We start from the raw sequence: 12,602 nt of genomic DNA on the forward strand, positions 1-12,602 counted from the left end.
ACCATAATTTATTCAACCATTCCCCAATTGATGGGTATCCCCTTGATTTCTAGTTTTTGGCCACCACAAAGAGTGCCGCTACAAATATTTTTATACATGTGGGACCCTTTCACACTTTTATGATCTCTTGGGGATACATTTGTAGAAGGAGTATTGCTGGGTCACAGAGTACGGACATTTTTGTAGCCCTTTAGGCACAGTTTCAAATTGCTCTCCAGAATCATTGGAATCAGCTCACAGCTCCACCAAAAACCAATTAGTGTTCCAACTCTCCCACATCTTCTCCAACATTTATCATCTTACTGTTTTGCCATGTTAACCAATCTGATGGGTGTGATGTAATATCTGAGAGTTGTTTTGATTTGCATCTCTGTAATCAATAGTGATTTAGAGCATTATTATATGACTATAGATACCTTACTTTATCTCTAAACTTTGTCATTGAATGAATTTTTCCCACTTCAATATTTCCATAACTGTTACCTCATAAAGTCTTATGTTATATGCATGCCTCATATTACTTTTCTGGGTATACATTTCTCTTTCTAAGTAGAGAGGCTCAGATTTAATATAATGTTAACTAAATTTAAACCATCTCTGACAGACCTGTGCTTGAAATACAGAGAATGGTATTTTTTTCCCTTAATGAAGCTACTCATTAGCTCACAGCTCCCCAACTTCTCAATGGGAATAGTATGAAAAACTTAATTCAATGCTTTTCTGAATTCTAGGTAAACTCCATAATGCAGTATTTCACTTAATGTATCAGTTTAGTGACCATTCAGAAAGAGAAAAAATAATTCTGGCTTATCTTGTTTATGTCCATGTCTTGATTAAGCTTATGAACAAGATATCCCTTTCTAGCTACTCATTGACTTTTCCAAAATTCCTCACCCGCTGTAACCATTAAACTCCCTGATGGATCACCTGGATTTCTGTGCTCTGAGTGACCCAATGCCTTTTTCTAAGAAAGCCCAAAACATTATTCCATGTTATGTAATCCAATCTCAGGGACACAAATTTTCTATTGTGTTCCCCCGATATCTGTGGGACAATTGGCAGGCCACCTGACCAGGACATGATGTCAATGCCATCTCGCAGGGAGACAGCTTCTTATGATTTTCGTCATTATTAGAGTTAGCCCTCAGAACAGTTTAAAGTCCAGAGGAAATCATAAGAGCATAGATTTATAGCTCAAAAGGTCCATATATGTCAAAAAACACAAACCCCTTCTCCTTTCTGCAATATTTTTGTTAGTGTATAAATTATTCTTCTGATTTTGCTCGTTTCACTCTGCCTCAGTTCACAAATTCTTCCCAGGTTTTTCTGAACCTGTGCCTGTGAATTCTTGTGATTCAGTAGCATTCCACTACATTCACATATGACAATTTGTCTAGTGATTTTCTAATATATGGAAACTTAATAAATATTGAGTTTGTTGCCACCTGGCAGTTATTAAGAAAAACTCCCTTGAACTTCGTACTTTATCACATCAGTCTGCCTGACTATTTAAGAGAAGAACTATCCAGATCCTTGAGAACATTCTCCCCTGTCCTTTACCTTTTTTGTGCCTCTGACAAGTCAGGCTATAGCTCACTTTGTTTACTTTCACTTATACTGCTCCTCCACCTTCCCACTGAATTGTACTCATAAAAGAGATGCATTCACTAAAAAAATCTGTAGGAATATTGTTTCCCTTGTGCTAGAACAAGTCTTAAGCATAAGGTACTTCCTTAACATCCTTATAGTATTCCTGTAAGGATCAAATAAAAGACTGGATGGGAGAATTTTTTATATCCATTAGACATCACATAAAACTCAACTATCATGATTGTTTTTGTTTTTTTCTTTTTTTGTAATAAATTTAATGAATTTTAGTTTTAACATGGACTTCCATAAATATTGCAGTTTTAAATTTTCTCCCCCTTCTTCTCCTCCATCCTTCCCAAGACAGCATGCAATTTGGTATAGGCTTTACTTAAGCATTTATATTAAACATATTTTCACATTAGTCATGATACAAACAAAAATTACAACTACCGGGATCAGAAAGAAAAAACAAAACAAAATGACAAAAGATAAGGAGAGCATATAGCTCGTTTCCATCTGCCTTCAGATTCCAAATTTCTTTCTCTGAGTGTGGATACCATTTTCCATCATTAGTCTTTTGGAGTTGTCTAAGATTCTTGCATTGCTGAGAAGAGCTATGTCTATCAAAATAGCTCATTGTACAATGTGTCTGTTACTGCGTACAATATTCTCCTTGTTTGTTTCATTTCACTCAGCATCTGTTCATGTAAGTCTTCCCACATTTTCTGAAATCTGCCTTCTATATGGTGCCTCAGTGTTGCTTTGATTTGCATTTCTCTGAGCACTTTTTCATATATTGTTATTTTTTGTACAAAAGATACACGGAAGCCTGTGTTGACAACTTTGGAATATTCTTCATTGCCAATTAACTCCATCTGCTCAATGCTGATGATATGTCAGTCAGGATTTCTCTAGGAGAGTTAGGCTGGGGCAGACTCTCAATTGGAAAACTCCCAGTGGCCTCATTTGATTATTTAAAGGTTGCTCCAGACATTAGGATCTATCATTGTACTGGTTCTAATCCTAAGCAGGAAAAAAAGAAGAAAGAGGTCAGCTTCCATTGACCATTATAAGTGCATTCCCAAGGTACCTGAGATCAATGGAATGGCCCCTTGGGATTGGGTTGTCATTAATCTTTGAGAAAGATTCATAATGACATTTAATTTCAATGATCTGTAAAACTATGTCTTCTGTCTGGGGAGTCAGCATAGTCTGCTTCTTCTCTGAATGGTCCTGTTGGGAATAGGGTAAGGAAGGGAAAAATCAATTAGAAACATGTAGAAGGAGTCTTTGAAAATGGTGGCATTTCTTTTTGTTAAAAAATCTTTAAATCATAGCAATAAATGAATCTTTCTTTCATATGATAAACAACATTTCTCTAAAACCAAGAGCTGACATTGTATTTGATGGAGAAACATTAAAAATCTTTCCAGTCAAAATTGATGAAAGGCGTAGATGTCCATTATCATGGCTATAATTTGATATACTTCTAGAAATTCTAGATATAACAATAAGGTAAGAAAATTGAGGGAAGAGAGAGGAGAAATGCAGGCAAAATTATCTTTGTGGCTGATAAGATGACTTACTTAGAGAATCCTAGACCTTGAAGGATAAAACCAATTGAGACAGTTAGTGATGTGAGCATGACCATAGGATCCTAGATGGAGAGCTGCAAGGGGATTTAGAGGCCTTAGTACACAATTCCCTTATTTTGTAGATGAGGAAAGAGAGGCCTAGAGAGGTTCAGTGACTTTTTCAGGAACTGAACATGTTTGGTCTTGAGAAGAGAACAGTGTGTGGTGGTTGGAGATCAGGAGACTTCATAGATATCTTTAAGTATTTCACAGAATCAGAGTTTCAGCGAGCTTAGAGACCATTTTCTGTAGCCCATTCTTGAATTCCAATTCTTTCCCCCCCAATTTATGAGTACATGATCATCAGGACTCAGCTTAAAAATATTCACTTAAGAACTCAGTGCCTCTAATTGCATTGCACTTTTGGATAGATTTAATTGTGAGGAATTTTTCCTGGAATTAAGCCTAAATTTTCTTCTTTTCAATTTCCTCTCTTCCTAGTTCTGCCTTCCAGGAAAAAGAGTAGACCTAATTCCTATTTCACATGAAAGTCCATTGAAAGTAGCTATCACATCTGAAAATTACGTAGCAGAGTAGAAGGTGTATTGGATTCAGAGAAAGGAAGACCCAAGTTCAAATCCAGCCTCAGATGCTAGCCTTAAGACATTGGACAAGTCAATTAACCTTTGACTTCCTCGAAAAGATAGTGAAATGGTTGGTCATTTCCTTCTATAGTTCATTTTACAGGTGAGGAAACCAAGGCAGATAGTGTCAAGTGACTTGCTCAGGGTCATACAGTTAGTAAGTATCTGAGGTCAGATTTGTACTCTTCTTTACTCTAGGCCCAGTGGTCTATTCAATGTGCCCCCTTGACTGTCCTTATTAAGTGTTTCCTGTGTGTTAAACACTGTTTGGTGTTAGAAATATAAATATGGAAGCAAAGAGAGAACATGGCCTCAAGGAGTTTCCATTGAAATATGGGGAGACAGAACTCAAAGGAAGGTGCTGACCCAGGAGGAACACTTTGGTTTGGAAGTCCTTGGGGATGATATTGGAAGCAATCTTTCCTCTAATTAAAAATCATATTACTTAATTTCATATCATGGCTTACATCCTGACTGCTTTCATAATAATTACTTGGTTTCATTTGATTGTTTTTAATATGTAAAAATTATCTTACTCTCTTTAGGGTCTTTAGACTCACTGGGAAATTCACTGACCCACTTATCATGCTGATTTTGCTAATAAATCATATTGCTCACATTGTTTCCTCAGTTATCATTAATTAACCCTCACAGGACTAGAGATGGTATTGGGTCAGGCTCATGGGCAAAGCTAGTCAGCACAGAACCTAAAGGCTTGTAAGCTCTTTTTTCCTTGTAAGCAGTTTTTAAGGGTTTGAAAATGCTTCTTATGGAGGCAAGAGGTCTAGTCTCAGTTGTGGGATAGGAATAGGGTTCTTCTGTTTATCCATAGCTAGGGGCATTTTGTATTATATCAAAAGCATCTTATATGCTCATGAGGTCACAATCTTTTTTATTATTGATTCATTAATAAATATTTAGTTTTCAACATCCATTTCCACAAGATTTTGAATTCCAAATATTCTCCCCATCTCTCTTCTAACCCTACCACAAGATAACACGGATTCTGATTACCCCTTCTCTCAATCTGCCCTCCCTTCTATCAACAACTCCCCTCTTCCCTTATCCTCTTATCTCCCATGTCCCTGTAGGGTAAGATAAATTTCCGTAACCCATCTATAGCCTATCTATTTACTTATACACACACACACACATACATACATATACACACCTAGATACGGATATCTATAGATCTATAGGTATAGATCTATAGACAAAATCTATAGACATAGATCCATAGATATCTGTCTATATCTATACACACACACACACACACACACACACACACACACACATATGCATTCCCTCCAACTACCCTAATACTGAGAAAGATCTCATGAGTTACAAATATTATCTTTCCATGTAGGAATATAAACAGCTCAACTTTAATAAGTGGCTTATAATTTCTCTTTCATGTTTACCTTTTCTTGCTTGTCTTGATTCTTGTATTAGAAACTCAAATTTTCTATTCAGCTTTGGTATTTTCATCAAGAATACTTGAGAGTCCTTTATTTAACTGAGTGTCCATTTTCTCCCCTGAAGTATTATACTGAGTAGGTGATTCTTGGTTTTAATCCTAGCTCCTTTGACCTCTGGAATATCATATTACAAGACCTCTGATCCTTCAGTGTAGCAGCTGCTAAATCTCGTATTATCCTGATTGTGCTTCCACCATACCTGAACTGTTTCTTTCTAGGTGCTTGAAATATTTTCCCCTTGACCTGGGAACTCTGGAATTTGGCGATAATATTCCTAGGAGTTTTCCTTTTGGGATATCTTTCAGGAGGTAATGGGTGGATTCTTTCCATGTCTATTTTCTTCTCTGATTCTAGTATATCAGTATAAATGTCCTTGAAAACTTATTAAAAGATGATTTCTGGGCTCTTTTTTTTATCATGGCTTTCAGGTAGTCCAATAATTTTTAAACTATTTAAAATATTTTAAATTATCTCTCCTGCATCTGTTTTGCAGATCAGTTGATTTTTTTCCAGTGAGATATTTCACATTGTCTTCTTTTTTTCATTGTTTTGGTTTTGTTTTATAATTTTTGGTTTTGTTTTATAATTTATTCATTTCTCAGTCATTAGCTTTTATTTGCTCCATTCTGCTTTTCAAGTAATTGTTTTCTTCAGTGAACTTTTGGTCTTCCTGTTTTATTTGGCCAATTCAATTAGGACAATTTTTAAAACTGTTTTTTGAGTCAGCATTTTGTGTGTGTGTCTACTTTAGCAAGCTGTTGACTTATTTTTCATGATTGTCTTCCATCCTTCTCATTTCAATTTTTCATCTGATTTTTTTACTTTATTTTCAAAATACTTTTTGGGCTCTTCCATGGCCTTCATCTTTTTCTTCAAATGTAGGAGCTTTCACTTTTTTGTCTTTAGGTTGTACATTTTGATCTTCCTGTCACCAAAGTAATATTCTGTAGTCTGATGTCCCTCCCCCTTTCTCATTTTCCCAGATCATTGCTGGACTTATTAACTCTTTGTTAAGGCAGGGGTCTGATTCTAGTGTGAAAAGTATACTGTTCCAATCTTTGGTGATTTTGTGGAACTCTTTTCAGAAATATTTCTAAGGACCTGGAAACTTCCAATTCTTCCAAGGTTATATGATGAAAGGAGCGGTGATCAAAGCAAAAGAATCCTCTCTCAGTACCACCAAAGAGATACATGCACTCTACCTCCCAGCATCTACTGTATCCCCATCATCTATGGGTTGAGAGCTCCTGAAGCAGCCACTGCCACTGCCACTGCCACTACCACTTTTGCCTTGGAGTTCAGACTTTGCTCCTGTATCACCCATGTCCTGCGGAACTTTGCTATTGACCTTCTAAGTTGTCTTTGGTGTCTATGGGTTGATAAGTCTGGAAACCACCACAAGTGCCAGAGATTCAGTCCCCTGAGGCCTGCTGCTGCCCTGTTTGTGCCAACTTGGTCCAGGTTGGACTACACTCTTCTATCAGACCAGAGCCACAGACCTCCCCTATCAACCTTCCAAGTTGTCTTGGGCTGGAAATTTGTTTCACTCTGCCATTTTTGGGGTTCTGCTGCTCTAAAATTTGTTTAGGGTATTTTTTACAGGTACTTGGAGGATTTTGGGGGAGACCTCAAGCAAATTCCTGTTTTAATCTACCATTTTGTCTCCGACACCCTATGAAGGCACAAGTTTGAGCACAAATGTCAATAAATCATTAATAAATATTTATTAAGGACCTACTATATCCCAGGTGCTGTGGAAGGATCTAGAGGGAGGGAAGACAAAAATGAGAGTCCCTGCTCTTCAGAAATTCATATTTAATCAGAAAAAATAATATATACACAGATACAAATGTACAAGGTAAATATGAGATATTTTTTTGAGGATGATGCCAGCAAGCTGGAAGGATGAACAGGATGTCATGATAAATGGTCAGTCTGAGCTGGTTTAATGATGTCTCCATTGTAAGATCTCTGAAATCAGGCACACATTAAAATCTGCTCTCTGGTATTATCTTTCATTTAGAGACCCAAGGGAATTTTGACAGGCTCTGCTTGGGAAATAAAAGCATCCTCTTTTCTGCCTATCTTACTCAGGACTCAGATTATTGTCTACAAGTCTGTAAGTGCCAGAATGATGTTTCTATGCCAGCTGTTCTGGATCCTGGTGCTTTTGACTCAAGGCAAGATAGAACAGAACAGTGAAGGGGTTTGGAAGATCACAGATTTTCAGGGATGGAAACCTTATAACTCTTTACGAGTGAGTGACCAAACTTAGACTGAGCAGGGGAAAACAGGAATGACAAACATGACTTGGCTCCAGTTTGCAAGCACTATGAATTTGGTGGAGAAGACAGATCATGGCTTTACTTTTGAAGCAAATAGAGGCAATAGTCACTAATTTGGAGGTTCCTTTGTCTCCACAAATTCTCTTCTTCATATCCTTTGACTTGGGCATTCACATATTTTTTGAATTTATGTAATTCTGTGGAATTTCTAGATTACAATGGGATCATTGTACTAACCCAGTCCACAGTTTCTTTATCCAGATATCCAGAAGGAATCACCATGAGATGCAAAGTCAGTGAGAATCTTTCCTTTAAAGGGTTTAATAGAGATGAAATCTTAAACTGATACCAAGAGAAACCTGGCTGAGTCCTCAGGCTCCTCATCTGTGGGAATACCAGACTGGAATCAGGAGTGCTTGCCTTGTTCAGGGGCTATCAGTCTGGGACTGATTGTACTCTCACTATTGGCAGCCTGATGCCTGAGGATGCTGGAGATAATTGCTATCAGCAGAATAAAAGCTTCCCTTTCTCACAATGCTTCAGCCCTGAACAGAAGCTTCCCTGTGCTTTTCGGTGAATTCAGCTCAGAGCAGCAGCTGCTTCCTCTCTGGCCTCCAGGGCAGAGCTGCCCCTGCTCTTTGGGCAGCCTCACATCTCCCAGGGCTTCCCCTTGGTCTATCCTCCCAGTTCCTCACTCTTCTTCCAGAGACATCACATTAGCAAACCACATTCTTGTAGCCAAAACAGGTTAGAGACAGCAGAGCCCCCTAGGAAACACAATGGCAGGAATATGCTGAGGGATCGAGTTCATTTGAAATCTTTAATATAATATCTGGAGACTTTCCATTATTGTAAGTAGAAGTTCATGTTGAGGAGCCCAATTGTGTTTCTGTGTGAGCCTGGACATATCACTTATCCTCCGTTTCCCTCAGTTTCCTCAAGTATAAAATGAGAACAAGAGTCACACACATCCACATAGGTTTATTGTGTGGATTTAATAGGGCACTATTTCGAAAGCACTTAGCCCAATGCCTACCACATAGTAGGAGCTTATTCCCTTTCCTTTCCCCTTTTCATTCAACCCTTGCACAGTATAAAAATCATTTGTCTTCTAGAGCTAGTTGTCCATTATTTGTGTGAGAGCTAAAGGGTTAAGGTGAATCAGACCCTTACCCTGCTAATGTCAGGCAGTGGTCCTTCTTCTAGCTCAGTAACTTCAATGTCACCATCTAGTTTCTCACTCTCTCAACTCACGTTACTGTCCAGTCACTCACTGTCTCATTCACACATGCATTCATTCAATCTTGATTAATTGATTGGAGAAAGGAAAGACCCACTGGAGACCGTCAGAACAAACAGGGGGCCTTTGCCATCCTCCTGTAGAAGAATGGTTAGCCAGAAGTGGAAGACTCAGGCTCCAGTCTCTCAGTCTCTACCCCTAAGCCATTCTTACTCACCTTCATGGTCTCCTTTAGAGCCTGCAGATAGACCATGTCCACCTTCCAAGTAAAGACACAGTCAGGTATGGGATGGAAAATTCCTTCAGGTCTCTATTTTCTCTCTTACGAGTTATGTCTGGAATGAGATGATGGAAACCAGGGTTGACATAACTTTTGCCACTCCAATGTTCAGGATAACCACAGTACGTTTGTGAATGACAGGACCCATTCATCTCAGAATGACATTTTCCTAGGTTTTCCTCCTGGGCTGTGCCTAAGACCTCTTCAGCCTCAATCAGACCCTACTCATCGCCTCCTTCAACTGCCACCTTCTCCAGAGACTAGTGGGGTAGGCATAGGATCAGAGGAAGGTGAGGAAACCCCTAAGACTTCAAGCTGTGAATTCCTGCCCTCTCTGTCACCTCTCAGGGCTTGGAACTTTCTCTTGGCTTCAGGGAATCTAGTTTTGGGAGAGAGACAGAAGAAATGGGATCCCTTAGGAATGTTAAGATGTTGGCCTTGACATGGAGGAGGACTTCTTCATGATATCAGGCAAGGGGAAGGAGGAGACAGTGGCAGGAAGTGCCTGGAGATGGGAGATGAGGAGGGAAGAACTTAGGGCTCTCTGAGAGTGACTTCCATTTGTTCTTTCCTAGCATATGAGGGCAGGTTCTCAGCTGAGAAATCATGGTTGGCCAAGCTATGGAAAGGCTGGGGAAAGAAGAAAACATCCTGAAGAACAAAAGCGGTGAGTGAGAGAGTGAGCTAAGTAAGGTATAAAAGAATCTCCTCTCAGCACTGACGCTGTAGGTGAGGTTATAGAGCATTAGTTTGAACCCAGTCAACAGGGTGGCAGGATTTTCTCCACCTTCAACAGCATTTGTGTCTTTTTCTCTGAATTCATTTTTGGGGCCATTTTTCCTATTCTGTTCTTAAGGCATTACTTCATCTGCCTAATTAGCTTTCTTTTATTTATTTTAAGGCAACCATCTTCCCACCGGTTCTTTTCACCTCCACCTCCACCTCTTCTCCAAATTGTCCACCATATCCATTTTTTGAGTTTTATTTGACTTCCTGATTTCTTTATCTTTTCCTCCTTTATTTAGCTTTTATAATATCCCCTCAGTAACCCGTTCTTTTCTCGTTCTACATGAAGTCTTTCATTCAGAATCCCTCCTCCTCTCCATCTTTGTTCTATTCTTTTCCTACCCTTCTTGTTGTAAGAAAGATTTCTTAACCTTGTCATTGCTCTCATTTCTTTTCCCTTTCTTTCTATTCTGAGTTTTCATTCTTCAGTTCATGTTAGAATGTTGTTTCATTGCTTAAATCCTGTGTGGTCACTCATGCATTGGAGTGTTAGATTAGATGCCTTCCACAAATCCTTACCATTCCAAGATTCCTTTACTCTTAAAAGGGTTTTTTCTCTCCTCATTTTGCAACTCAGAGAGGCTTAGTAACCCCTTCACAGTCACAAAGTTACTCATTAGGAGAATTGACACTCAGTCAGGTCCAACTCCAAGACTGACATGCTTTCCCCAAATATCCTTGGTGGTCTCAGGTCCGTCTTTTCCAAAATAGACTGAGAGATCCTCAGCCCTCCCTTTTCTCTCTCTGTCCTCATTTCCTCTCCCAACATATGTAGATACTGATATGGATGATATAGATGATAAAAATGATATAGATAGATGACACAGATATAGATATCAATGGAATAAATGTACACTATAAAGATAAGATCACATGGACTGATGATCAAGAAGGTAACCTTAGAGTCAAGAAAACCAGAATCAAGTCCTGATTTTCTGTCAAGCTGGCTGTGTTCTTGAACTACTACCTAATAACTGAGTGCTAAAACAACTCCCCAGGACTCTCCTTTGTAGAGAAGATTCCAAGATGCATAGGTTGATGTTTGTCTATGAGAACTCGTCACACCAAATCAAGTCTGGAAAAAGCAATACCTCATTAGACACATCTCAGGCAACCAAGTGGTACAGTACATGGAAAGCAGGGCCTGGTTTCAGGAAGAGCTAACTTCAAATCTTGCCTCAAACATTTACTAGCCATGAAACCTTGACCATGTCACTTCAGCTCTGACTGTCTCAGTTTCCTCATCTGTAAAATGGTTATAGTCCCCCGTATTAGTGCTATTTGTTAGCAGCACCAACCCCTTAGTGCAATTCTAAGCATAAAAAGAGAGAAAATTTCAATACACTTTGCCAACTTGGGGTCAATCAAAAATGTCAACCAGATAATAATAATAGCAATGGATATTATTATTATCACATTCTCCATTAGAATATGAAAACCTTTGTCTCTTGAAGTATTCTTTTTTCAATTTTTCTCCCCAGCACTTAGCATTCTGAAATTTTTTTTTTCCATAGCTTAGTAAATACTCTTTCAAATGATGATATTTGAATGCAGATCCAAGCATACTTCTTCTTACTTTATATTTCTTTGGGTTTTTTGTTTATTTATTCTTTTATAATATTAATAATCTGGAAATATGTTTTGCCTGACTGTACATGTATAACATATGTCAGATGGCTTGCCTTCTCAATGAAAGAAAAGGAGAAGCAGGCAGATAATTTAGAACTCACTATGTTAAAGGTTAAAATAGCTGTTGGATATAATTGGGAAGAAGTTAAAATATTTTTAAGAAACATTAATTCATTGTTGATTGAAAGGAAAGACTGGAGATAGGTATGCCACTCAGTGGGATCTTTGCCATCCCCCCTCACAGAAGCAAATATCCAGAAATCAATGACTCTCTCTAGTCTCTTTGTCTCTTAGACAGTCATTTTACCTTCATATCTTCACATTGGGCACTCAGGTTTACTCATATCCACTCTTCTGGAAAGAATCACAAGGAGGGTGACTCTGATGGATGACAGAATGGGTTCTCACCTTTCTGCATGTCTAGAATGGGAAAATGGGGACAAGGGAACATAGAATCTTTTCTACCACAATGCTCAGTCATGTCATCTAATGATTGACAAAACCCATTGACGTAGGAATGAGGATCTATTGAACTTTTCCCGGGGGCCGAGACTAGGATTTGTCCATGAGTTAGACTCTTCTCCCTGCCCTCTTGAATTCACACCTTTTCCAGCAGAGGGAAGCAGGTCCATGGGCATAGTCAGGTGATTCCAAATCCTACAAGCTGTGAGCTCCTGCCTGCTCTGCCATCTCCTCAGGTCATGGAGCTCTCTCAGGGTTATGGAGAATCTAGCCATGGGCAGGCACAGAGAAGCCTCTCTCCATTTATCCATAACCAGCTGCAACCATTCCAATATCTGTCAATAAACAAGATCTTGCCTTTGCTCTTCACTTCACACATTTGAGGACAGAAAAAAGTGAGACTCCTCCCCCAGAGCCAGTCTCAGCCAGTGTGTGGATTACAGGGTACCTGAGGAGAGGCTCCTACAAGACCTGGGGCTCTCTAGCACATGGAGACCCAAGGGACCTGTAGTGTGTTCTGCTCAGCATATAAAAGCTTCCTCATTCCTTCCTGCCCTCCCAGGGCTCTGAGTGCACTCTCTGTAGGTCTCTAAAAGCAGGATGGTCTCCTCATGTCAGCTTCTCTGGGTACTGG

General features: G+C 39.0%; 1 protein-coding gene across 1 annotated transcript in view; it reads left to right on the top strand.

Moving 5' to 3' along the window:
• The window catches only part of LOC140526159 (H-2 class II histocompatibility antigen, E-S beta chain-like), a 162,787-nt gene that overhangs the window by 265 nt on the left and 149,920 nt on the right, over window positions 1-12,602 (top strand). Inside the window, exon 2 of the mRNA XM_072642138.1 lies at window positions 9,667-9,758. The gene's annotated coding sequence lies outside the window, so the exon portion shown is untranslated. The remainder of the gene's footprint in view (window positions 1-9,666; window positions 9,759-12,602) is intronic.

The sequence above is a fragment of the Notamacropus eugenii genome, chromosome 2, assembly GCF_028372415.1.
Source record: "Notamacropus eugenii isolate mMacEug1 chromosome 2, mMacEug1.pri_v2, whole genome shotgun sequence".
Lineage (NCBI taxonomy): Eukaryota > Metazoa > Chordata > Mammalia > Diprotodontia > Macropodidae > Notamacropus > Notamacropus eugenii.